The sequence below is a fragment of the Camelus bactrianus genome, chromosome 31 (assembly GCF_048773025.1).
Source record: "Camelus bactrianus isolate YW-2024 breed Bactrian camel chromosome 31, ASM4877302v1, whole genome shotgun sequence".
Classification (NCBI taxonomy): Eukaryota; Metazoa; Chordata; class Mammalia; order Artiodactyla; family Camelidae; genus Camelus; species Camelus bactrianus.
The window spans coordinates 11924103-11948934 of NC_133569.1; the positions used below are offsets into that span (position 1 = coordinate 11924103).

General features: G+C 42.3%; 1 long non-coding RNA gene across 1 annotated transcript; it reads right to left on the reverse strand.

Moving 5' to 3' along the window:
* Nucleotides 1-9489: 9489 nt before the first annotated feature.
* Nucleotides 9490-12726, reverse strand: LOC123618461 (uncharacterized). Its single transcript, XR_006726893.2, has 3 exons — nucleotides 12579-12726; nucleotides 12232-12419; nucleotides 9490-11068 (listed from the first exon to the last, which is right to left on the reverse strand). It is a non-coding gene; the product is annotated as an uncharacterized LOC123618461 (long non-coding RNA).
* Between the last annotated feature and the right edge of the window lie 12106 nt (nucleotides 12727-24832).

A 24832-nucleotide genomic window follows, 5' to 3' on the forward strand; every position in this document is an offset into this window, starting at 1 on the left:
CGATTCCTAGTGTGTCCATCCGAGTCTTACCCGGCTCCTACTATATGATCTACTCGTGTTGCAAAAGCTCTGGCTGAAATGGGGGCGGAACTGAGCAAGGCAAGGGCTCTGTCCATCTGATTGCTGGCAGTCGCCTCAGGATGAGTGGAGAAATGGGTTGTTGGCTGACAGAATTGTTCCAGGATGCCTGCTTTTGAGAAGTGAGGGAACTTACTGACAAGAGATGAGGATTTTCAAGGATCTCCACTGTTGTGTTGTCTGGTTGAAAGGCAGCAAAGAAAGCAGTATATACACTTGGGGGGAGCGGTGGCCCCCACGTGTGTATATTACACATAGCAGATAGTCAGTGCCAACCTTGAGGCTGGTGTTTATTACGAACCAAAACAAACTGTAAGGATAAAAAAAACCTTCTGTATGTCCTACTTTTAAAAATCTCCCATTTCCTATGTCCTGAGTGAAATAGATGCTCACTAGATACTTGTGTTTTTTTTTTTTTTTAAAGAATTAAGATTTTATTACTTCCTTGAGGGAATAAACATTTTAGTGAGCTAATTTTGAATGGAAAAACAGCCGTAGATTTTATTTTTGCTTGTTTCATTGTTTGTATTGGTTTGCACTGAACATTTAAAATTAGCCTCACGCTAATTGTAGACGTGGCCCCGTTATTTTGTATTGCCTGGTCTGCGGTGAGTGGTTTGCTGTGTAAGACGGCACTTGCCCCCTCTGGTCTTTAGTTTCCTCAGGTGTAAAATGAGAATACTTGAAGACATGGTCGCTAAGACATCTTCTAGATTATTTTTCACTCTGCATGCACTGAATTCACGCTCGTCCTAACGCATACATAATTTCCTCATGTCATAAATACGCTGCTCTCTCTGAATGAGACTGCTTCGTATTTATGTCTTCCTCATCCCCGCACATTAGATGTTTATAAGCTTGCAGGCTGTGTGGTAGGCACGTCATCACGATGGCACGTTCTTTTGTCCTTGGATGCACGAATTCCGCAGGGTCTGTCCTGCTCTGGTCTTCCCTTCTGTTTAGCACTTGGGTCCCCTCATGAATAGGGTGAAGTGAGTGTCTTCATATATCAGGGGCTGATTTAGGTCTCAGGATGGATGTTTTATTCTTACAACTTACTTTTTTTCCTCATTCCTTTTGTACAGTTTACACCCTTTTAATGCAAGGACTCAGATGATAAGTCTCTGCATTTTCTGTTGATTTTTATGGTGGTTTGGCCCATTATGCCTAGTGGGCCTGTAAAATCACTCCCTTATGCCTGTGCAGGTGCTCAGGTCTCTTTCTTGAAAATGGGAAACTTATGTACCCAAGGGATGTGATCCTTTGCTAAGTGTTTTCGCTTTTCTCTTCCCAACACACAGGGCTGCTTGTCTTTGCCACAGTAATTCCGTTTCTCACTTTCTATCATCTGTTGACTTCTCCAGAACAAGGCCTTGGTGGAATTGAGAAACCATGGTTCGTGCTTTTTTTTTTACTTACTAATTTTTTTGACATTCCCTCCTTCCTTTGCGTTCATTAGCACAGACCCTTGTTAGGATGGGTTTATGTGCGAGTTTCCTCTGTGAACATCGTTTAAACAAACCAGGTATCTGTTCTCTAGCAACACTGAACCCCAGTAGGACTGTTTTAGAGTGCTGGAGCTAAGGAGATGGCAGTAATTGTGTACCAACCAGCGTAGATCAGGTCTTCCATTATTGACTTTATTAACTTAAAGGAGGAGCACTTGAAAGATGGTGGCCACGTGAAGGATGGTGGCCACATGAAGGATGGTCTTTGAGATTTGTGTGGGTTGAGCTATAATACCTGGAAAGAGCAAAGGGGGGGGGGCGGAGGTGGATACAATTTACAGAAGGCTGGGGAAGTTAGTACACATTTGTCTTCTGGGCAGTGTCCACGTGTTCAGTGTGAAATACGTCAATTCAGTCAAACTGATGAAAGAACAGGTTATCCTCAGCCCATTTTGCCTTCTGTGTTCCCTTCTGGGTTGTTCTCAGTGTTTTAGTGATTATATGTTCTTAGTCGTGGATAATTTGATCACAGGGGATTAACACTAACTCAGCTTACCTAGAAAAACATAAAAGCAGAGAAAAGTCTCATGGAAATCAACTGCAAAAAGGTTAGTGAGACCTCAGAAGGGTGGCAGCGTCCCTAGGCTTCAGTCCTGTCCTTCAGGCTTCTTGTTGTGCTCGCCTCTGTGTGTTCATTTCTGGGCCCCTCTGTGGTCTGTGTGTGATATTTATTTCCACCTTGGGAGCTTCTGTTACTCTCTTATGAGGAAAGATTTAGGAATTAGGAGAGTCAGGTTGTAGGACCAGAAGCTAATTTTAAGAGCTTGACAATGAGGTGATGTCATTACATCTGGGCCAATAGAATAAAAAAAAAAATACATCTTCATTGACTTATCCAGCAATTTGAAGACTTCATCTTAATTTAAAATTCATGTAGATGAGAATTTTAATTAGAATTTATTGTACTCTATGATTGGACCAAGTCTCCTTGGACCCCGATCTCCCTTGTTGAATGACAATACACATTATCGAAATGAGAGGCAACTTGTCCAATCCGTGACGGGCGGTGTTTGTGAAAGTTTGCATCTAAATCCTGACATGTGCACCAATTCACAACAGCAATTGCCCGTATGCAATTGATACCTCCCTAACCAGACACAGAGCACGTGGTCTCTGGAGAATAATAATACCATTTTGTCCATATTGAGCACTTATCTCTGAGGAACTAAAGTGATTTACAAGGATTATCTCATTAGTTCATATAATACTCTCATGAAGCGAGTAGATGGTAGTTGATTCTGTCTTTGTTTTTCAGCAGAATTCTCTAGGCACAGCCAGGAGAATTTGATTAGAGAGACAAGGTGGGTTCATAATATCCTAATCTAAGAAAAACTGTCTTTCAAACTTTGAAAGCATTATTAATATTCAGAAAACAATTTTATACGTCCTAAAGTTGTTAGAGTACATGGTGGCCCAGGGAGCCAGCTGTATCTACAGGTGGTGCTGACGAGGTGCATTTGTAAGGACTCAGGCTTTACAGGTTCTCTACTGAAACCAACAAATATATTTTGAAAATCTGCTATATGAGACAAAATCAAAGCGTGTTCTCTTTTGCAGAGAGATGTTGGTCTCATTGGTAAGATAAAATTTAAAAAGAGAATTTACCAAGGGTATCACGAATACATGCACACTGTGTGGGCGTCTCTGTTTCTATCCATCTACCTCCCTCCCTATTAAAATTAAAAAAAATATCATGTAGACAAAAAATGTTCTCTCTCAGGAGCAAGTAGGACACTGGAAGCAGACAGTTTTGAGAGAAGGTTGATTATAAGCAGAGTGTCCGTTTTACTCAAAGTGCAGCTGCCTTCTGTGACCTGCAGAGCTCCCCACGGATACCTTGATTCCCTGTCCAGTCCCGTCAGGTGGAGACCCGTTCCGTATCTGGGCGGCTCGCAGCCTTCGGGCTCCTCTGCGGCATCTTCGGTTTCGGCTGATGACCTCGCGCTTTGTGTCACTGAGGAAGTGGAAGCAGTGAGCAGAGGGTTTCCACGGCCGTTGCTCTCGTATCTGCAGGTGGATCCACACCTGTTCTCTGCACGCTGGCTCCTCTGTCTGGATACACTGAGCTGCCTGACGTCAGCCCAGCCCCCTCCGCCATCACGCATGGACCAGATCCTGGCCCCTGTCTCCTACTCAAGGCCCTGCCACAGGGACGCTCCACTCCTGGCACGTCCAGTTCCTTCTCCCGTAGTCAGACATGCTCTTACTTCTTCCACTAAAAAGTATTCTTGATGTTACTGGCTTATTTCTCTTCTTGGTTTTATAACAAAAATCGCCCACCAAGTTAACCGTACTAGCTGCCACTAGTTAATGTCTGCATTCCAAGTCTCCCTTTAGGCCGCCCCATGCGAATTCCTGCTGTTAAGGTAAGCATGACTCACGGACTATGAAATCCAGGGGTCACTCTGATCCTCTTCTCCTTTGACCTATGAACAACCTTAGAACCAGTTGATAGCTCCCTCCTTTGTTAAACATAGTTCCCTGTGTTATACACTCGGACCTTGCTGTTTGTATATTTTGTATATAATAGTTAGTGTCTGCAAATGTACCCCCCACCGTCCCCTATCCCCGTGGTAACCACGAGTTTGTTTTCTATGTCTGTGAGTATGTTTCTGTTCTGTAAACAAGTTCACTGGTCTCCTTTTTTTAGATTCTACATATAAGTGACATCGGTGGTATGATTCTTTCTCTTTCTGACTTAGAATGATGATCTCCAGGTCAATACATGTTGCTGCAAGCGGCATTGTTTTGTTTTTTATGGCTGAATACTATTCCATTGTATAAATATACCACATCTTTATCCAGTCATCTGTCGATGGATATTTAGGTTGCTTCTGTGTCTTGGCTATTGTAAATACTGCTGCTATGAACAAGGCAGGTGCATGTATCTTTTCAAATTAGAGTTCTTCTCCAGATATATACCCAAAAGTGGGATTGCTGGATCGCATGGTAGCTCTGTTTTCAGTTTTTTGAGGAATCTCCATACACCAAATTACATTCCCACCAAAAGGGTAGGAGGGCTCCCTTTTCTCCATACTCTCTCCAGCATTTATCGTTTGTGGAGTTTTTAATGAGGGCCGTTCTGACTGGTGTGAGGTGATACCTCATTGTGGTTTGATTTGCATTTCTCTGATAATTAGCAGCACTGAGCATTTTTTCATGTGCCTGTTGACCATTTGTGTGTCGTCATTGGAGAATTGCTTGTTTAGGTCCTCTGCCCATTTTTTTGACTGGGTTATTTGTTGTTGTTGTTGTTGTTGTTGTTGAGTTGTATGAGCTGTTTGTATATTCTGTAGATTAAGCCCTTGTCAGTTGCATCATTTGCAAATATTTCCTCCCATTCTGTAGGTTCTCTTAGCATTTTCTTTATAGTTTCCTTTGCTGTGCAAAAGTATATAAATTTTATTAGGTCCCATTTGTTTATTTTTGCTTTTACTTCTATTGCCTGGGTAGGCTGCCCTCGGAGAACATTGCTACAATTTATGTCAGAGAGTGTTTTTCCTGTGTTTTCTTCTAGGAGGTTTATAGTGTCTGGTCTTATGTTTAAGTCTGTAAGCCTCATATAAAAACTAAACAATATCCAGAAAATTATGTGTATTTGGGTGCATTTTTATTTGGAAAATTGAAGCTTCTCAAGTTTTCAGCCAGAATGGAGTCCAACGTCCATATTTCATCAAACTCTTGTAAGGAAAATAACACCACTGAATAGCTTAAATCAACATTGATTCACCTGAAGTTGGAGATGGGTCCCATCCCTTGGGCATTTGTTCACATAAAATATTATGTGAATAAGGCTTTGCCAAGAAGGAAGAAGCGAGCGTGTGTTTGTGTGTGTGTGTGTGTGTGTGTACGCGTGTGTGTGTATTTGCACAATTTTTTGGAGAAGCTGATAACGGCGTGCTACTCCTTTTAAGTCTTAACCTCTCTGTCCTCTGTCCCACGCCTTGTCTTCTCTCCACACTTCTGTCTACTTAAGGTCAGGTGTCAGTTCCGGTTTATCTTTGTGTCTCACCAAAGCTCAGTGACTATCACATACTGGGTTTAGGATGAAGCACTTTTCTGTAAGATCGGCAGTATCAACCTCTAGAACCACTGCTCTGTAGGGTAATAATACTTGAAATGTGTAGCACAGGGAACTAAATCAGTATCTTGTAACTTACGGTGAAAAAGAAAATGAAAACAGAGATCTGTATGTTCGTGTGTGACTGAAGCAGTGTGCTGTGCTTTGGAAAGTGACCCACTGTAAACTGACTATACTGAGATAGCGGAGGGAGGCAGGACCTGGAGCTCTTTGGAAGCAAGAGTGTGACCTTGGGTTTTCCTTCCGTGTGAGATGAGAAGCCATGAGTGTTTTAAACAGAAGAGTGAAAATCAGTCTGACTTATAGAACGACCTTTCTGGATTGTGAATTAATCTGGAAAGTGGATTGAGTTTGGCAAGACTGGATGTCAGGGCAGTGCGTGCAATAGACCAGGTGAGACAGGACCTGGTCAGGCCACAGGTGGTTTGTTGTAGGTGGTTTGACTAATATGGCAGAAGTTCATTTGGCGAAAAGAGGGAGGACTCAGGGTGTTTTGAAGGTTCAGCTAACAGGACTAGTTTTGGGGTATAAGAGAAAAAGAGACAAATTAAGGAAAATTGTTGTTACTGGCAAGCGCGACCAAGCAAAGAGCATTTGCTGAGATGTGGAGCCGTGTGAGCTGGGGGCCGGGAGAGCTGCTCTGCATTAGACTCGCTAAGGGTGAGGTCTGCATCTTCCAGGTGAGCGATCTGAAAACGGCGGTCCGCCCGGCAGGCCTGCCTCGCGAGCTGTCTTTGTGGACCCCCAGGCTAGGGATGGTCTGCACATTTTTAAATAGTTGACATGTAACTAAACATAACTGAATACTATTGTGTGATACGTGGCGTTTACGTGAAGGTCAAGTTTCAGGCTCCGTGAGTCAGGTGTGGGTGTGGCCCCGCCACACGGACGCGCTTCTGCTTTGCTGCGGCGGGGAGCGGCTGCGGCAGAGACCGGCCGGCCTTCTGCAGAGAGCATGGCCCACCCGGGACCCCGACAGTCCACGCCGCTGCCCGCTGGCTCGAACTGCAGGAGAGTCAGGCGGCAGCTTCTGCGTCATCCCCAGCCAAGAAAGGCCTGATTCTTGCCCGCCTCCTTGAAGACCTTAGTCGTGACTGGACCGAGCACACTGGGGGCTTTAGTGGGGCTTCTGTAGGTTCTTGTCTTTGTAGGTTCTGGCTCGTTTCACCCAGAGAAGAGCGGTCCTGACCCAGAGGACCACTGTCTCACATGGAGTCTGACACGGAAGCAGGGCTGTCCGTCTCTGAGCCGATGCTGGGGTCTGCTGAGCACAAAGGGGAAATCCACCACTTTATTTGTGTTGAATCGTGGCTTTATGTTCCTTCCTCTGACTCCTAACTAGGGTCGACGAATTGAACCCATTCATCCTTAGAAACCTGTGCAGTGGTATTAGTAATATTAAAAAAAAACAAAGACTCAAACTAAATAAGGCTGACAATTTGGAAGACAGCAAAATGATCTTCATTTTCTGAGAGCTGAGTGTTCCAGGACACAGGCATGTGCTGCAAAGTCTGATTTCTCTGAATTCATTCCACATCATTTTTAGGTATTCTCTAATGGGAGATACAGAGATGCTACGCACACACTCGCGCGCGCACACACACACTCACACACACGAGAAACTTAAAATACACTCACTATGTGAAAAGACACTTTCTTGGAAACCTTTTATATCTAGTGGAGCTTTTTGCCTTTTCTATAAAAAGAGACAGAGAGGAGGAGTGACCGCCTCCCCGCGGGGGATGCAGTGCCTGCGGGGCGGCTCTGACGGGGGCAGGGTTCCGATAAAGCCTCCTCAGTGTGTGAGATCCAGCCCTCATGAAAACGAGTCAGGGCTCGCTCCGTGATGGGGAAATTCTTCCATGGCACGAGCTATTTTTAACTTGAAAAAAAAATAACTGTTTCTGTGAATTTTGTGCCACTGAACCTGCTTTCTCCTACTTAATCGTGTAAGATTTTTTTGAAAGGATATAATACGCTTTTCGCCTTTTGAAGATCTGCTAGGCAGTCGGAGAGGAAACCACGCCAACGTGCACCCCAAGGTCTCTTGACTCCACTCTCAACCTTGGCGGTGTTACACGAGATTGGACAAAATTAGATGGCTTAAATGGCCTTGAATGCGCGTATGCACCCCAGGGGTTGTACGCTGCGAAGTGCAAGGGAAGGACGTCCAGGTCGCGATGGTTGGGAGTGGAGGCCGAGTCCGCCCTCATCACTGACACACGAAGTGAGGCCCACAGCCCCACCCTCATGGCCCTCGTCGGAGACACCCGCACGACTGCATCATGTGGTCACCCACCCTGTGGACGCGAACCTGCCAGTTGCCATCCAGCTTAATACTTCCATCTTTCCTTATTTTGAATGATTCTTTGGCTTTTGATTTTGATACAAGCAAAGCACTACTAACATTTTTTTGTTGCTAATCCCACCAGGAGCATCAGATAATTAGGTGGAGTTATGTCAGAAGAGTCAGGAGTTCCATTCACTAAACAGAAATGCCACATAAAAGTGCAGTAAATATTAGAGGCTGTCTGTGCAGACGATTGGATTGTTAATTTTACAGGTCACTTGCTAGAGCACGAATAGTTGTAATTGGTCTGTGCTACCGAGATAGATTATTATGAGAGTGGGGGAAAAAAACCCCATCAGATCAACTCTAATAAATTCATACGATCACCTGCTACATGAGCCTTGGTTTTCTGTATTTTCCTAGCATTTCAGAAACTTTTGATCAATTATTTACGTGACCTGTAATGAAATTTTCAATATGCAGCGAAGATTCTAGTTGAGCATGAATTTTCAAATTGCCCTGGGTGTATTTATTACTAAGTTGGAAGGAGATTTTTCGGAAGCCAGGATGGAGCATGGCAGAGCCCTTTATAACCTCATTGTTCAGACATTGGGAGCAGGGTTTCCTGCTGCACAAGTGCTGAACTTTCTATCCACCTTGTTACTGTTGCTGGAATCTATTTGCATCTGCTGATGGTCCAGGCACTTCTTTGGAAAAGCCATGTGTTCTGTTCGCAGCTGTAGCATAGATACAACAGGTTCACAGGGAGGCAGAGGGGTCAACGGGGTCAAAGATGCGAGGAAACCCGGCACACAGAGGTTGTAGCAAAGGAAAGTAATTTGATGGAATAAGCTGGATATAGTAGAAAGACGCCATCATCTTAGGAGAATGGTGTTTCTGAGTTTGTCCCAGTGGCTGTCACTTACCCCATGCAGTGTAGCCGTCTAGGCGAAAGGAACTGGCTTGGGGAGGGTGTAGCGTCCCCTACAGAAAGGTTTTGGATGTGTCGTCCAAGAGGGTTTGGAACAATTCCAAGACACAGACATTCAGCGCTGTCACAGGTCGGGGCTCGAGCCACCCTACTGTGCACAGACAGAAGTCTCTGCTCGCTTGGCGGAGTTTTCTTGTCGCTGCATTTTGTGAACCTTGGTGGTTGGGCAGTGGTCAGAATCAGGCCTCAGCGAGATCAGTGGTCTGAGTGGATCCCAGAACAAAGATGTTGGGGGCGTGCTGGGGGCAGACGAGACACCCTCTGACATCACCAGGAGTATTTGGAGATGAGGAAAGGTTGGTGTCCTGCTTGAGCAGATGGGGGACGTCCTGGCATTGGGGGTGTTTGTAGATATCCAGTTTCTTACCTGAGCACAGGGGAGCATGTCGGGTGACCAGTCCAAGGAGGCCAGCGTGGATGGATGAGACCAGTTCCCTTGGTCTTCGCTTGAGATGCTCCGGTGCAGGTCGTGTTGTTGACATTCATAAAGATGAAGTTGTATCTTCTCCAGCTGATCCATCTGTGAAACTGTTTAATCTTTAAAACGTAGTGGGGACGCAAAGCAGCTGGAGTATTAGAATATTTTCCCCCTTTACTGGGAGTTGAATTTAAAAGACAGCTTTCTGATGGAAAGAAACATGGAGGCCCGTGAAAGATCTTTCTTAGTATTTAATTTCAAATGTTCTCTATGAATCACTCACAATGTCTCCGTTTTTTTTTTTTTTTAAATTGGGACATATGTCAGGTGAATTATTATATATTTGAAAAAGCAAATGAAAGATGGGGAAGGGTTGTGGCGAGCTATTGAAATGGCTTAGAGAAAATCTGCTAGGCTTGCCGATCTCCGAGCCAGAGCCCCAGGGTGCTTTCAGCTACTTGTTGACTTGCTTCTGTTCAGTAATTTTCTGGTCTTGATTATAAATGCCAGGCTTTTCCCCTGAACCTCCTGAGTTATTCCAAAACTTCTTTGCTAATTAACGTCAGACTCTGTGTTAACAGGAACAGTGCGAGGTGTGTTTCTTTTATCTAAAAAAATGACAGATTGCAATTATAAAGCAGTTTCAGACTTCTGTTTTACCAGTTTATAGAACAAGTTTTAATAATTTAAGAATATATACAAATGTACACATATATTAATATGTTGGGATCAATTAATGTTTTCTGAAATCCACTTCAAAGTATCTAGTTGAATGTAAACGTTGAAGATAAAACAAAAAACTGCATACAGCAAAAATGAGAAGAGCAACTTGAGAAGATAGGATTGCCTGACCTATAGGAATTTAATAAGATTACACCAAATTTATCTAAAAAATAACTCAGGGATGAACTCAGGAATGACTCAATGAGTAAAGATAAAAAAGAACAGTAACCAAGCTTTTGAAAATCATCTTGTAAAATGCATCTACTTTAAATATAAATACATTTTTTAAAAAGGCAAAGTGTTTCCTCTTTATCAGACAGGAAATAAGAATCAGGTGGATGACAATGTATTTGGTGCATTAAAATGTCTACGTGTAAGACAGATTTTAGCAATGAGAGGTGTTAGGGACATTAGGGACATAGGGTGATAAGAGAAACGAGGAAAAATCTAAGTGGACAGAATGAGAAAAATCTGAGATTGCTGCTGGGATTTCATGCTTGCCTTCCAGCTTTGAAATTGGATCCTGGAAGAGCTCAGTGTATTGGGACTCAGCTCAGTCACTGATGGGTCAGTGGTTTACCCGTTAACACATTTCGCAGGTGTCCGTCACGTAGCGCCCTCAGATTTGGTCCATCGTAGATACGTGTAGAGAATCAGAAGCACTTTTGACTGAGCATCCTCGTGAGGCTGAAACCTGCTGCCTCACAGGACCGACCTTTCCTCCGCGTTCTACTCTGGGTATAGGCAGTTGTTTTAATTATCCTGTGTTTTATTTCCTACGTGAAAACATTCGATAGCGTGAGTCAAGCTGCTTTGATTAATACGCTCATGGTGCCCAAGTAAACGACGGGGGTTTCCAGGGTGAGAGGCAGCCCTTCCAGCCTTGGTGATGCTATGATGACTTCAGTAAGAACCGCATTCACTGAGCTCGCGCCCTGGGCCTGGTGTCGTGGTGGGACGAACCAGGTCCTCAGGAAACCTGGGGACGGAAGGGTTAGCGGGACTAGCCCGACATCACTTCGCCAGTGACGGTGGGGAGCCAGGCTTTGCTCCTGGGCAGCATGGATCCAAAGTCCATATGCCCTTGGTCCCTCCATCCACCGGTGCCTCATTTCTGTAGCCACCCGTGCGGTGGCCTGTAGGCACGCAAAACAGCTGTTTTCTGTGTGTGTGTGTGTGTGTGTCTTTCGTGGATTGTGGGTTAGATCACTTAAGGAAAACAAAAAGAACCTCCCATCACGAGAGAAATATACTCTGCACGTGGCCCACAGCCAGCCAGTAATAAGCGTACGCTCCCTATTTTCCCCCTTCCTTTCAGTCTCTGTCTTTTGCTGGTCAGTTTAAAGAAGGGATCACATCTGATGCTGACTCCACCCCCCTAATTTGTGGCCTGGTTTGTGGGCACCTTCCAGGTCCATAACCACTGCACTGCTGCAGTCTTTGTGGCTGGACCCTGACTCTTTGGAGAAGCAGTCCTGCCTGTTTGGTTTGTTTGTTTTAGTTGAAATACAGTTGACTAACAATGTTGTGCCAGTTCCTGGTGCACAGCATGGTGATTCAGGCAGACACATATATGTGTAATTCTTTTCATATTCTCTATCCTTACAGGGTATTATAAGCTATTGAATACACGTCCTTGTGCTGCACCGCAAATCCCTGTTGCTTGCCTGTTTTGTATACAGCAGCGTGTCTCTGCAAGTCCCAGACTCCTAATTTGTTGCTCCTCCCCGGCCCCCTTTCCCCTTTGGTAACTGTAAGTTTCTTTTCTGTGTCTGTGAGTCTGTTTCTGATTTGAAAAAAATGTGACAATGAATATATGCATGTTCATGTTTAATTGAAAAATTGTGCTCTACACTGGAATTTGACACATTGTAAAATGACTATAACTCAATAAAATGATAAAAAAAAGAACTTCACGTGGAACAGTGTGTACTAAATATATAAATGTAGCAATGTATTTTGCCATTATGAATAATAAATTCTGTTTTCAACCTGAAAACAAAAAAGAAGTTTATTTGTATCTTTTTTTTTTAGATTCCACATGTAAGTGATTCCCTTTGTGGCTCACTTCTCTGACTCTGATCCCCTCCAGGTCCACCCAAGCTGCCGCAGATGGCGTTACTTCATTCTTTTCAGTCCTACCTGTTTAACTGCAGGGGCACAACAGGTGCTAGATACGTCTTCCTGACACCCCTGTTTTCATGGATCCTGGCTCGTGGGGACCTTGCTCCCAGGCTGTTCCCGCGGGGCCAGCGCTCCGTTTCCTGGCGGTGGCTCTCACAGACTGGTGGGGAGCGAGCCCCCGGCCTCAGTGCTGACAGAAGCAGTTCCTGGAGGGGACAGTCCTTGTTTGTTTCTCGCTATTTGTCTGAAGGGTCCCTCCTCATTTGATGCCACCATCATGACCCTCGTCTGCTCGACCACGTCCCAGGCCACCCAGGTGCTCAGGGCTGCTGTTTGCCGGTGGCTGCTCCCCGGTCCTCACTCACCGTCTGGGATGCTCTCATCAGGTTCTGTCTCCTCGTGACGTCGCCTCCGCGTACGCGCCTCTCGGGCTGCTTTTGTGTGTCCACTTCAAAGGTGTATCTTTTCAAGCCCCCTTGTCCTCAGGCTTCCTTTGTGTTTGATTCTTCCCTGGTCTCCCCTTCCTCTTAGCCACACCCCACTCTCCCTCCTCACTGGCCGCCGCCCTGCTGACAGGCAGGGCTAACATACCCGCGGGCTTCCGGGAAAACCAATGAAATAACAAAAGACAAGTCATTGAAGTTTTCTTTCTTGTATTAAAACAAAAATGTGTGCAAGCACATTTTTAAACCTGAGCCCCAGGAAGTTAGCAAATAGGACAAAACGGAGCACAGTGTGGAGAACTCGACTGGTGAGCAAGCTTCCGGAACTTCTGAAAGGCAGGATTCAGGGCTACACATGTCAGTTTTGATTTCTAGTCCAGAAGTGAATTAGCATTTCTATAGCCCGCTTTCACATTTCCTATCTGATTAAACGTAATCTGGCATCATATACATGTATACATGTATTTATAACCATGCGTGACAATTCAGGATAAATTATGTGACTTTAAAATTGTCAGAAGTTATTGCTGTCTGTGTCCTAGTGTCTCTAAAAGGATGATTTGGGGAGGCTGGAAGGTAAGCTGCAGGGGGTAAATTTTAGGGAAGAAAGACTATTTATTTCACAGCGATGAAATAAATCTAGCCACATGACACTTGGTGTTTAGGAATGGGAGGGGAGTTTGAGGACGGCGAACATGAGGGCCACAGGGCTTTGCAGACAGCACTGTGAAACAAACGGAGAGAAACACACTTTCTGCGCCTTGAGTCACCGGCTGTATTCTGCCGGGAATGCAGCACGGTTGACAGGCAGTTGCATGTGGATGGGGCTTGGGTGCCAGGGCAGAGCTGTGGCCACTCTGCAGGGCCGCATCACCAAGCGTCACTTTGGGAAATACTGACTAGGTGCCCGGTGCTCCGGGCATTCTAGGCGCCGCCGTGGACCTAGACATGCGGTGGGGTGATGGTGGGGAGCATGGGCGTGGGAGTCGAATTCAGGCTTCAGGTTCTCTGTCATTTCCTTAAGCTCTGTGATCGTGAACAATTGGCTTTGCCTCTCTGAGCCTTGTGTTGAAAATCTCTTCTTTGGATGGTCTCTTCTCCCTCACGCCCCAGGAGCCTACCTGCCCCCGCGCCCGCCTCTGGCTGCCTGGAGCCCTGTCTGGCAGGGGCTCCTTCCTCGAGCACAGCGCCTTCGCTCCAGCACCGGCAGGTGGGCAAGTGCCCCCCACCGTCCTCGTCACCACTCTGAGAGCATTCGCCCATCCTTCTCCCGAAAATCCCGCTGGCTTGAATTTGTTGCCAGATGACCAGAACGACCATCGCCCTGCTCAGCGCACCGTCCAGATCGCCCTCCTCCGTTCCTTGAAGTTGCTGCTCCGGACTCACCCTCTCAGGACACCGCCCGCACACATTAAAACCGGTGATTTCAGCGGCTGCAGTGATGACCCTTTCAGTGCTCCGGCTTCAGTTTCCGGGTCCATCTCGTTTACTGTCTGGCCCCATCTGCTCACTTACATAGTCACACCCTAGCTTCTGCTGCCTGTTACAGCACCCATCCCACCAACCACCTCTGACTATTAAAATTAAAAAAAATTAGGAATTCAGTCCCTCAGTTGCACTGGCCACGTTTCAGATGGTTCATAGGCACAGGTGGCCCGTGGGCTGCTGTCTTTGACAGCTCAGAACATCTCCATCATGGCAGAAAGTTGTACCAGACCCTGGTGTCTCCTGGACCCCTTCAGTACCTGAAACTGAAGGCCCTCCTTCATCCTGGGTGTGTGCCTCCCACTGTCTGACAGTTAACCTTCCACCTTTCCAACTGGATCTTCAACACCTCATGGACGACGGCTTGACAATTCTTAATCCCTGAATCCCTTGCTTCTTAATCCCTTCCATGCTCTTACTGGTCTCCAACCAGCTTGAATGTTAGGACCAAATTTCATAATCCCTGAACCAGCTTGAATGTTAGGACCAAATTTCATAATCCCTGTCTTGCCTCCCCACTCCACTCCCTGGCCCTCCCTCATTTCTTTATATTCTCTTGGCTAAAATCCAGTCTTGGCTCAGTCAGACTACCCGCCCAGTTGTCTGTACGCCGGGAGCTGAAGCCTGTTCCAGCACGCAGCCTGACCCATTGCGCACCCATGACCTCTCATTTCAAGGCAGAAGTAGACCTGGTTTTGAGATTTGATATCTATTCATTGATCTTCTAGTTCACTTATACCTTCTTCTGCACTTTTCAAATTGCTGTTAAGCTCAGTCAATAAAATTTCACTTAAATATTGTACCTTTCTATTTTTAAATTTCCATTTGGTTCAGAGTAGGTGTGCTGTTTCTCCGCGGTGCTGTTGCACCTGCTCCTCCCTCACGCCCATGTTTCCCCCAGGCCCGCGGTTTATTTGTGATCGCTCCTTTAAAGCCGTCATCGTCCAATCTCAATATCCAAGCCGTCGCGGAGCCTGTTTGAATTGTATCCCTTTGTCCCCTTGAATGCACTGAGTTTTCTGGGTTGTTTGCACGCGGAGTAGTTGTAACTCTGTGCTAGATGTGGCGAATGGTACATTGCAGAGAATCTACATTATCTCCTATATTTGCTACGTTTATAGGTTGTTGATTTTTGTTCTGGGTGGCAGTGGAGTTCCTTGCAACCTTTTTTGAACCTGACAGACTTGCTTTGTTTGTGCTGGTTCTGCTCTCTGTTGTTTTTAACCCCATTTACCTTCTCAATATCGGTGAGGCTGCCGTGTTGTTTTGGGGCTTAGCCTCCAATAAAGGAAACCAAGGAAACCCCTTGTCTTAAGACTTGCGATACTTTGCAGCTCTCTACCCAATGCCTGATGTAGATTTGTACGGTTTGTGTTAATTTTTCTCCAGTGTTAAAATTGTTTAGAACAGGGGGCCAAGTCTAGTATCAGTAACTCTGTCACGGATAAAAGCAGAATTCTGTCCCACCTTGTTTTCCATTTTATAGTGCCTTATTTTGAAAATACAAAAACAAAACACACACACACACACACACACACACACAGACGTGAACATGAAATGTAGTGTACAACTTACTGTTTGATAAAAAAGAAACTCCAATGAAACTTCTACATGGATCAAGAAATAGAACATTTCACTGCTGCAGAAACGTGTCCCCAAAGCTGACATTCACAGTGTAAACCCCACTCCTCCTCCCTGAACGTAACCGCTCTCTGATGGTAGCGCCATCACTCCGTTTGCTTTCTTTACATTTCCACTGCCTCCGTGGACGTGGCTGAAGGCTGAGGTCCAGGTTGCCTGTTGGTGCGTTGTATAAAGGGAATAACCCACGTGGTAAGTGAAGGTGCTTCTGTGACTGGCTTCCTTATGTTTAAGGAGATTTATCCAAGTCCCTGGATGTAACTGTTCTACATTCACGTTTATCTGTTTCTCTCTTTACCTCACTCCAGCCAGTCTTTTCCACACCATTTCACCTAAACTTTTCTTAGGTCACCTCTGACCTTCATCAAGGTTGGACCACTTCTTAATTTTTTTTAACATTTTTTTTTATTGAGTAATAGTCATTTTACAATGTTGTGTCAAATGGACCACTTCTTAATTTGAGGCACTAGATCCTCAACATCCCACCCCTCCTCCTCCTTTCCTCCACCTGCAGCTTATCCATCCCACTCACAGACGGGTCCTCAGGCCTGGAGCATCGCAGCAACTAAGGGAGTATGTGTATAGGTCATTACTTTTTGTGGGAACCATGGCATAAATATGTATATGTACACGTATGAGGGTAGTGTATGTATTTATACAGATATTCTGGGACACGTAGGAGCTTCCATTGAACCACTTAATATGCATGTCAAACTAAATAAAGGTTTAGCTGTTGTCTTTAAAGTGGATTCTGGGGAAAAAAGGATGTTAAAAGTATCCGTCTCTCCTCTACAGAAGTTAACCAGAAAGGCAATCTCTGGTCATCTGCTCAGCAAAAATTCACTTTAGACATGAAAGGATGAAAGACTTCAGGGATGTGGGTATTTTTAAACATGTTCACAATTCTGGAACTTCTTATATCTTTTATTGTTGTAGGAAATTGATCATCTGGGAGAGTCGTTAAATGAAATAAAATTCTTTTCTTTTATTGCTAGGAAAGATCTACTTCTTTAATTTCCTCGAATGTTAAACTATCTTTGAAGTCTTACATACTAAAACATATTTTTTGAATTATCCAGAAGGGCCCTGTTCTTACTCTCACTTTAGCTATTAGTCTGGAAATTGCCACCATTCTGGGATCCCGGTGACATTTCTGTATTACAGCCAAACCCAAGAGCCAACTTACTTATTAGTGGCAAGTGCATGAAGAGATCATAAAGTGAGAGACTTTTACAGGAGGCTTGGGATCGGTGCTCAGAGTTACCACTTAGACGCAGGAGCTACATTCTAAATCTCAAAGCTACTCTCATCTCTGAATGTTAGGTAGAATGACCACTTTTTCTTGAATCACCTAGATAAATTTTCTTTTCTAAAAAGTACACTGACTACATTAACTATCCTGGTAACTGTTTTAAAAACCCTTAATTTTGTTAGATGAATCAAGAGGAAACCTTCCCTACTTCGGGCAGTTTGGCCCTGTGCAGTTATAGACTGCAGAGTGTGTATCAAATTTTTTAAAAAGTCACTAGGATTTCCTCTTCTCTGACCCATTAATTAAGATGAGTATGTTTTCCAAGGCTGACAAACGCTGTAAATGTGAAGGGAGGCAGACTCCACATGGGGTACCTGTGATGGCTCTGCTTGTGCTGTGTGAAGTGTGCTGTGGAACCATGCGTTCCCAGCCCGTGTCAGCATTCAGTGCCTTCTAGACAATATAATGCTCTAGTTCTGTTAATGTATCAGGGTGTGCTTTGCAGTCATTGGGCAGACAAAAAATACGGAGTGAGATGGTGTGTTTCCATTGCCCACTTCACATGCCTCTATTTTTATCAGCTCAAATCAACTTGAAGGCATGACAACCCAGCATCCATCTCAGAGGGGACATAGGAACTACTGACCGATGCAGCCAGTGCATAGGAAGGCAGACTTGAACAACTTGCCAGTCTAAGAGCACTGCTGAAAAGACAGGTGCTTCCTTAAGAATGAGCTGATAAGGGGGGAAGGTATAGCTCAGTGGTAGTGCATGTGTTTAGCATGCATGAGGTCCTGTGTTCAATCTCCAGTGCTTCCATTAAAATAAATACATAAACCTAATTACCTATCCCCCCCACCAAAAAAAAAAAAAAAAAAAAGAGACAGGAAAAAAAAAAAACAAAAAAGAAAGCATTAAAAATATTTTAAAATAAGCTGATATTCCAAGGGCAGAAAAAGTCATTCAATTATAAAGGGTGACCAAAGCCTGAATGCATGTTAAGTAGGAAGAAACTTAAAACCCCTTTGCTTTCAACAGTCCCTTGTGCCAGTCTTGCACTCTGGCAATTCTCCGTGTGTGTGTGTGTGTGTGTGTGCATCAGGAATTAAGGTAACTGTGGACTTTCAGTCTGTGCTCAGAGACGTGCTCGTCACGCGTAAGGAGGGTGACTGGGCAGATGAAGCAGTCAGTTTCATCGTTTCCCATGGCTTTACGAGGGGTCTTGTCTTCCAAGAGGCTTCATGAAGCTGAGGATTAAAAAGTTTCAAAAGTTAAGGATGAGAGTGACAGATGGTTACTTGCCTGAAATCTACTCTCTGCCTCTTCATTAGTTAAGGAATCCTCACTTCCCTCCCAGGGGTCATGTTCCCATCCTTGCATCAAGGTGTGGCCCCTGACTTTTGATCAATAAGACGTCAACAGATTTAATCAACATGGAGAGTCGTATTGGAGTCTAGGCACACTCTTCAGAGTCAGATGGCGTATTCAGGGTTTTCCTCCTTGGTGATCTCATCCCTTTCCCCTTTCTTATTGCCTGCAGTACGGATGTGATGTCCGGAGCCCCAGCAGCCATTGTGAAAACAGAAGCATGGAAACCACCTGCATAGAGATGTGGGAGGTGTGTGGGAGGAGCCCAAGACCTGCTCAGAACTGTCAGTAAATCTCTGTACTTTTTTAAAAATGTGAGGCAGTAACATAACTCATTGATTTGGGGAGGTTTCTTCTTTCTGTGTTGCAACAGAGAAAACCTTAATGACAAATGCAGGGAGAACTGGTCAGAGTGGGTGATGTGGCATTCATGACCCATGTTTATATGGTAATTTTGACACTCCTTTCAGTATTACGACAGAGTTCAGCAGTCCTGATGTCATAGTTTCTCAAGTGATGATTCAGAACATACGTACTCTCACACGAGCCCGCGTGCTGGCCTAGCACTGTGGCTTTAGGCTGTGTGTGCGCACGGGCTGGGGGCGGGAGCGGGAGTGAGAGCAGGGGGATGTGTGCTGTTCTCATTATTCCGTAGATCTGTCACTGTTCATCGTCAAACTGCATTTTTGGGAAATATTTTATTGTAAAATTAAAAACCTACAGTATTTTTTCCCAGCGTCAGTGAAGAAACTATAGTTGGATTTGCAGGGTTTAGACACTGGCTTTCTCTTAGACACGTTCAAGAATCATTCCTCTCACTTGAAAGAGAGTCTGAGCTACAAAATGAAATTGGTTTCAGACTTTTCTCTTGCCGTTCGTGATTCACTCTGCACTTTACCCGGATGGGTGCACGTGCAGAGGTTTGGGGAACTTCTCCATAACTGCTTTTGTCATGGGGGCCACGCCTATCTGTAACGTCTATATTATGTACACGTGTGTATATGCATATATGCATGTATGCAGATATGTACCTGTATTATGACATGGTGATGCTTAAAACATGGCCAGATTGCACAAATATGTATATATAAATATATATAAATATATATAAATCCGCCGTATCCAGTGGCATGTTCCTGCCTCTCCAGACATTTTCTGTCTTCTTACCAACCCTCACCTTCACCTTAGTGATGCTCTGTTGTCTCTCAAAGGAAGCTTGACTTCATGGTGTTGGCTGTAACTGAAGAGAAGGAAACCAGGCTATTTCATTTCCCCATGCTGGATTTTTTTTATTGGGAAGTATTTGAGTACTGATTTAATCTCCTTACTTTAAATTGGATTTGTTTAGAGATTTTTGTCTTCCTGATTCAACCTGGTAAATTATACATTTCTAGGAATTTATCCATTTCTTCTCAGTTGTCCAGTTTATTAGCTTATAATTGTTCATAGTGGTCTTTTATGAAGGATTACAAAGGTATTCCTGTGGCATCAGTTAATGTCTCCTCATTTATTTCTGATTTTATTTGAGTCCTTTTTTTCTCAGTGAGTCTGGCTGAAGTTTTGTCTGTTGTGTTTACCATTTTAAAAAAGCAGCTCTTAGTTTTATTCCTTTTTAAAATCATCTTTCTAGTCTATGTTTCATTTATCTCCACTCCAATCTGCTATTTCCTTCCTTCTGCTAACTTTGGCCTTCGTTAGTTTTCTTTCATTGTTGCTGTTTCGTTTTTTCTAGTACCTCCAGATACAAAGTTAGGCTGTTTATTTGAGCTCCTTCTTGTTTCTTGAGGCAGGCATTGCTCACTGTGCACTTCATCGTAGGCCTGCTTTTTTGCATCCCATGTTTTGGTAATTTTGTATGTTGTATCTTTATTTTTACTTGTCTCAATATATTTTTTGATTTCTTTTTTGGTTTCATCTTTGGCTCTTTGATTGTTCAGGTCCATGTTGTTCAATCTCTACATGTTTGTGGAACTTCCCAGTGTTCCCTTTGTACGAGTCTTGTCTAATTTTAATAGATGCAGAATGTTTTATGATGTGGATGTACTGTCTTTATGAACCACTTACAAGTAGAAATTCTCTTTGTTGCTATTAAGAATGACTTAGTAAACATCCTAGTTAATATATTATTTCATAATAATTACTTTTTAAGGAGTAAGTCCCTAGGAATATGGGAGAGCATCTTTCTATATCTATCTGTCTATCTATCTATCATCTATTTATTTAAGATATGTTGCCAGAGTTCTTTTCAAGAAGTCTTTGACATTCCCGGGCATAAAATGATATTTTATTATTATTTTTTTAAGGAATTTTAAATTGACGTATAGTTAGTTTACAATATTGTGTTAGTTTCCGGTGTACTGCAAAATGATTCAGGAATATAGAATATACATTATTTTTCAGATTTTTTCCATTATAGGATATTACAAGATACTGAATGTAGTTCCCCATGCTCTACAGTAGGACCTTGTTGTTTATTTAATATATATAGTAGTGTGTATCTGTTAATCCTAATCTTCTAATTTATTCCTCCCTCTTCTTCCCCTTTGGTAACTATAAGTTTGTTTTCTGTCTGTGACTCTGTTTTGTAAATTAGTTCATTTGTGTCATTTATTAGATTGCACATATAAGTGATATCGTATGATATTTGTCTTTCTTTGATTTACTTCAATTAGTATGATCATCTCTAGGTCCATCCATGTTGCTGCAAATGGCATTATTTCATTCTTTTTTATGGCCAAGTAATATTCCATTGTATATTATTTATACATATTATATATATATTATTTATATATATTATAGATGTGTGTGTATGTAGTGTATGTATATATATATATACACATAGATCTTCTTTATCCAGTCATCTGTCAGTGCACATTTAGGCTGTTCCCATGTCTTGGCTGTTGTAAATAGTGCTGCTGTGAACACTGGGGTGCATGTATCTTTTCAAATGATCGTTTTCTCTGGATCTATGCCCAGGAGTGGGATTACTGGGTCATAATGGTAACTCTGTTTCTAGTGGCCTGTGGAAATGTTCAACATTTTACTTTCTGAGACAGATTAACTTAAAAAAAAAAAAGAAAATTAGGTTTTAAAACCTAGAAATCTCTTTCTGTCTTTTATTCAGCGCACTTTCAGCACTCTGCACTCCTAGGCAACGTGAGGTCACAGCGAAAGCACTGACCCAGGTGACGGGAAATGGGTTTTCTATGCCCACCTCTGTCCCCAGTTTGTTTTCTCGACCCTGGGCGGTCTCTGTTTATCTGTTTCTCACTTTATTCAAAGTTAGGGCATACTGGTTGCCTGAAGGCTTCCCTGCCCTGTCTGGTTCTGACGTCCAGCGTGGAGGCTGAGAAGGGGTGGCATGTGGCGGGGCTCACTCTCTGTGCAGGATACTGCAAATCCAGGGCTCAGTGCTCCGACTGGTAAAACTATGAGACTGTGGTCAGCTCAGCACCCCAACTGCTCTGTGATAAATGGGGAAAAGTGGGTTTTTAGGGAGTGCAGTGGTTTTCAGGGGGTGCAGTGGCACCAAACAGACTCTGGTTGTACATCTTTGAAAATATGCCCCACAAGTAGATTGATAACATCATCTCATTGAACCATGTTTTCAATTACCCCCCAAAAAAATTCTAACTATATTGTCATATAAATTGTTGTGAATAAATTCCTTAGAGAAATCTAACTAGATTGCAGGGTTTTATGGAAAATGATGTTTATCTTTTCTCCAGATTAAACTTTTAATTTAATTGTTCACATTTTCTAATTTTCTTAAAATATATTCATTTTTTAAGTGATAATTGACCTTAAGACTTCAGCTGCTTATTGGATTTTTTTTTTCTTAAGTATTCTTTAATTACTTACGGGGCATTTCTAACACATGGATTCGAGTGTAGAAAAAAATGCTGTCAATAAATTTTTGTGAAATTGACAAACAGTAAACATAGGAATATTTTAATGTTGAAAATTCTCCAAACATCTATAATACAGAGTATTCCTGTTCAGTTCTTTCCTGTGGGTGACTCCATATAATTTTATAACACAGATTATCATGAGAGAGACAAGAAAGCCTATGTCCTGTTCCCTTGACAGGAATTTTTTTTCAAAGTAATTATTTTAAATAAGTGGTTTTTGAAAATAAAAGCAGTTGCACGTTTGCTGTGTCTTGGTGACTGTGCACGCTGAGTGCCCACCTTCTCCCATCTTAGGCTGCACCTGCAGGGGTGACACCACCATCCTTTCCTGTTCAAGGTAGAACTGAGCCCTGCATGACAAGCTGGTTAACATTCGATGGGGTGGATCACAGATCTCTGCCGGGAAGGAGAACGGTTGCTTCCTGATCGCGTCTCACCTTCCTTCCCCACAAATCTCACGAATGTGAGTCATGGGTCTGTGTTTCCCATCCTCATACTTTGACCTTAATTTCAAAGTGGTATATGGAAACGTGTGGTCAATAATTTCACAGAAAATTGCATATTTTAATTTATTGCTACTGGAAAAGTAAAGGACATTGTAAATCACTTACTGTGGAAGCTATTAAGAAGAAAGGAGCTATTTTCTAGGTCAAATATTGGTAATATTACCATGTAAAATATAGCCTAGGTAGTAAATTAAGGTCTTTATAAATCAATAATTTAAGCATATTTTATAGGTTTTCTTGATCAATAGATAATGATTTATGTAAGTATTTGAATTTAATTCAGTGTTCTATATTTGTACTAGCATAAAAGCATTTCAGTAAGTTATGATTTTCTGTAAACAATTATACCCTTACTTGACAACATTACTTATTAAAAAGATAATCCACCATTCTAAATAGTAGTTAATATTTGATACATTGTTTAAAACTTAGTGGCATTTTAATCTTCAGCAATGATTTAGGGTTAACTGTAACTTGCTGAAAATTTAAAATTTAATTGACATCATTACAAAGTATGGAGTTAAGGAAATTTGTAATATTGTTAAAATGCTATATATAGTATTAGTGCTGTGAATAGGACTACCATAAAATTAAGTTAAGCATCTTAAAAAACTTTTAGAATTAAAAAAATCCATCAAATATCAATATCATTTATTAAACTCTTCCTCATTCTCTTAAGACTTAGATTTATATATGTTCAATATACATGTTATGTATTGAATATATATGCAGATATATTTAATAATTAAGCATTAAATAAAATTAAGATGACAAAATTGAAATAAAAGTCTAGAATTATCAATGACATATTTAAGTCAGTGGTCCTATGCATTCCTATCTTTGAAGCATATTTACTTTTAAGCTTCCTGGGCCCAAAGCAAAAAGAAACAGAACCAGGCTAATTTCAATTTTGATAATATATATACAGACATGTTATATATATATTTCATAGGAAAAGTAAAATTCTGACTGCACTTAGTTCCAGAACAGTTTCCTTTGTGGAACATAAGATAGTGGACACTTGAATGATACAACGGTCAGTGCCTTCTAAGCACCCATAATAAAAAACGTATCAGAATTCATTAAGTTCTTTATTATTGTATCCTTCAGCAAAACATGAGGTTCTTAGAGTTAAGTATAATTCAATAGAAGGCATTTCTGCTGATTCTCAAGACAGTGCTGTCTAGTTAAATTAAACAAATGCAGCTGTGGCCCTGCCCGTCACAGCGCGTTGGCTTCTCCTGACTTTGTAGGTTGCCAGACAAATCAGTTGTGTGCACATTCCACACGTAAGACAGTTTATTGGATGTGAACTTACTCAAGCAATCTTTTTACACAAGCCGGTTTACTTAAAAAGTCCTCCTTTTGCTTCTTTTGGCTTTATTGATTTTTTAAAAATTGATTTCCTATTTTCAGTTTCATCAATTTCTGTTCTAATTTGTATTAGTTCTTCTTTTTCTCCTTACTTTTGATTTATTTAATTTGATCCATTTCTCTAATTTCTTCATGTAGAAGCTTAGATTATTGATTTCTAGACCTATTTTCTTTTCTAATATATGTATTCAATGCTATAAATTTCCCTGTAAGCACTGTTTTTGCTGAATCCCATAAAAATCTGATAAGCTATGTTTTCATTTTCATTTAGGTAAATATAACTGTTTAATTTCTATTGAGATTTCTTCTTTGTCCCATAGTGTTTTTTTTTAATTGAAGTATAGGTGATTTATAATACTAGTTTCAGGTGTACAGCATCAGAATTCAAAATTTCAATAGATTCTACTCAATTTAAAATTATTATAAGATATTGGCTGTGTTCACTGTGGTGCACAATATATCCTTGCTGCTTATTTTATGCATAGTAGTCTACACCTCGTAATCCCCTACCCCTGTCTTGACCCTTAAATTTTCCTCTCCTTACTGGTAACAACTAGTATGTTTTTCTGTAACTGTGAGTCTGGTTTTCTTTTGTTATGTTCATTGGTTTTATTTTAGATTCTCCATATAAGAGACAAT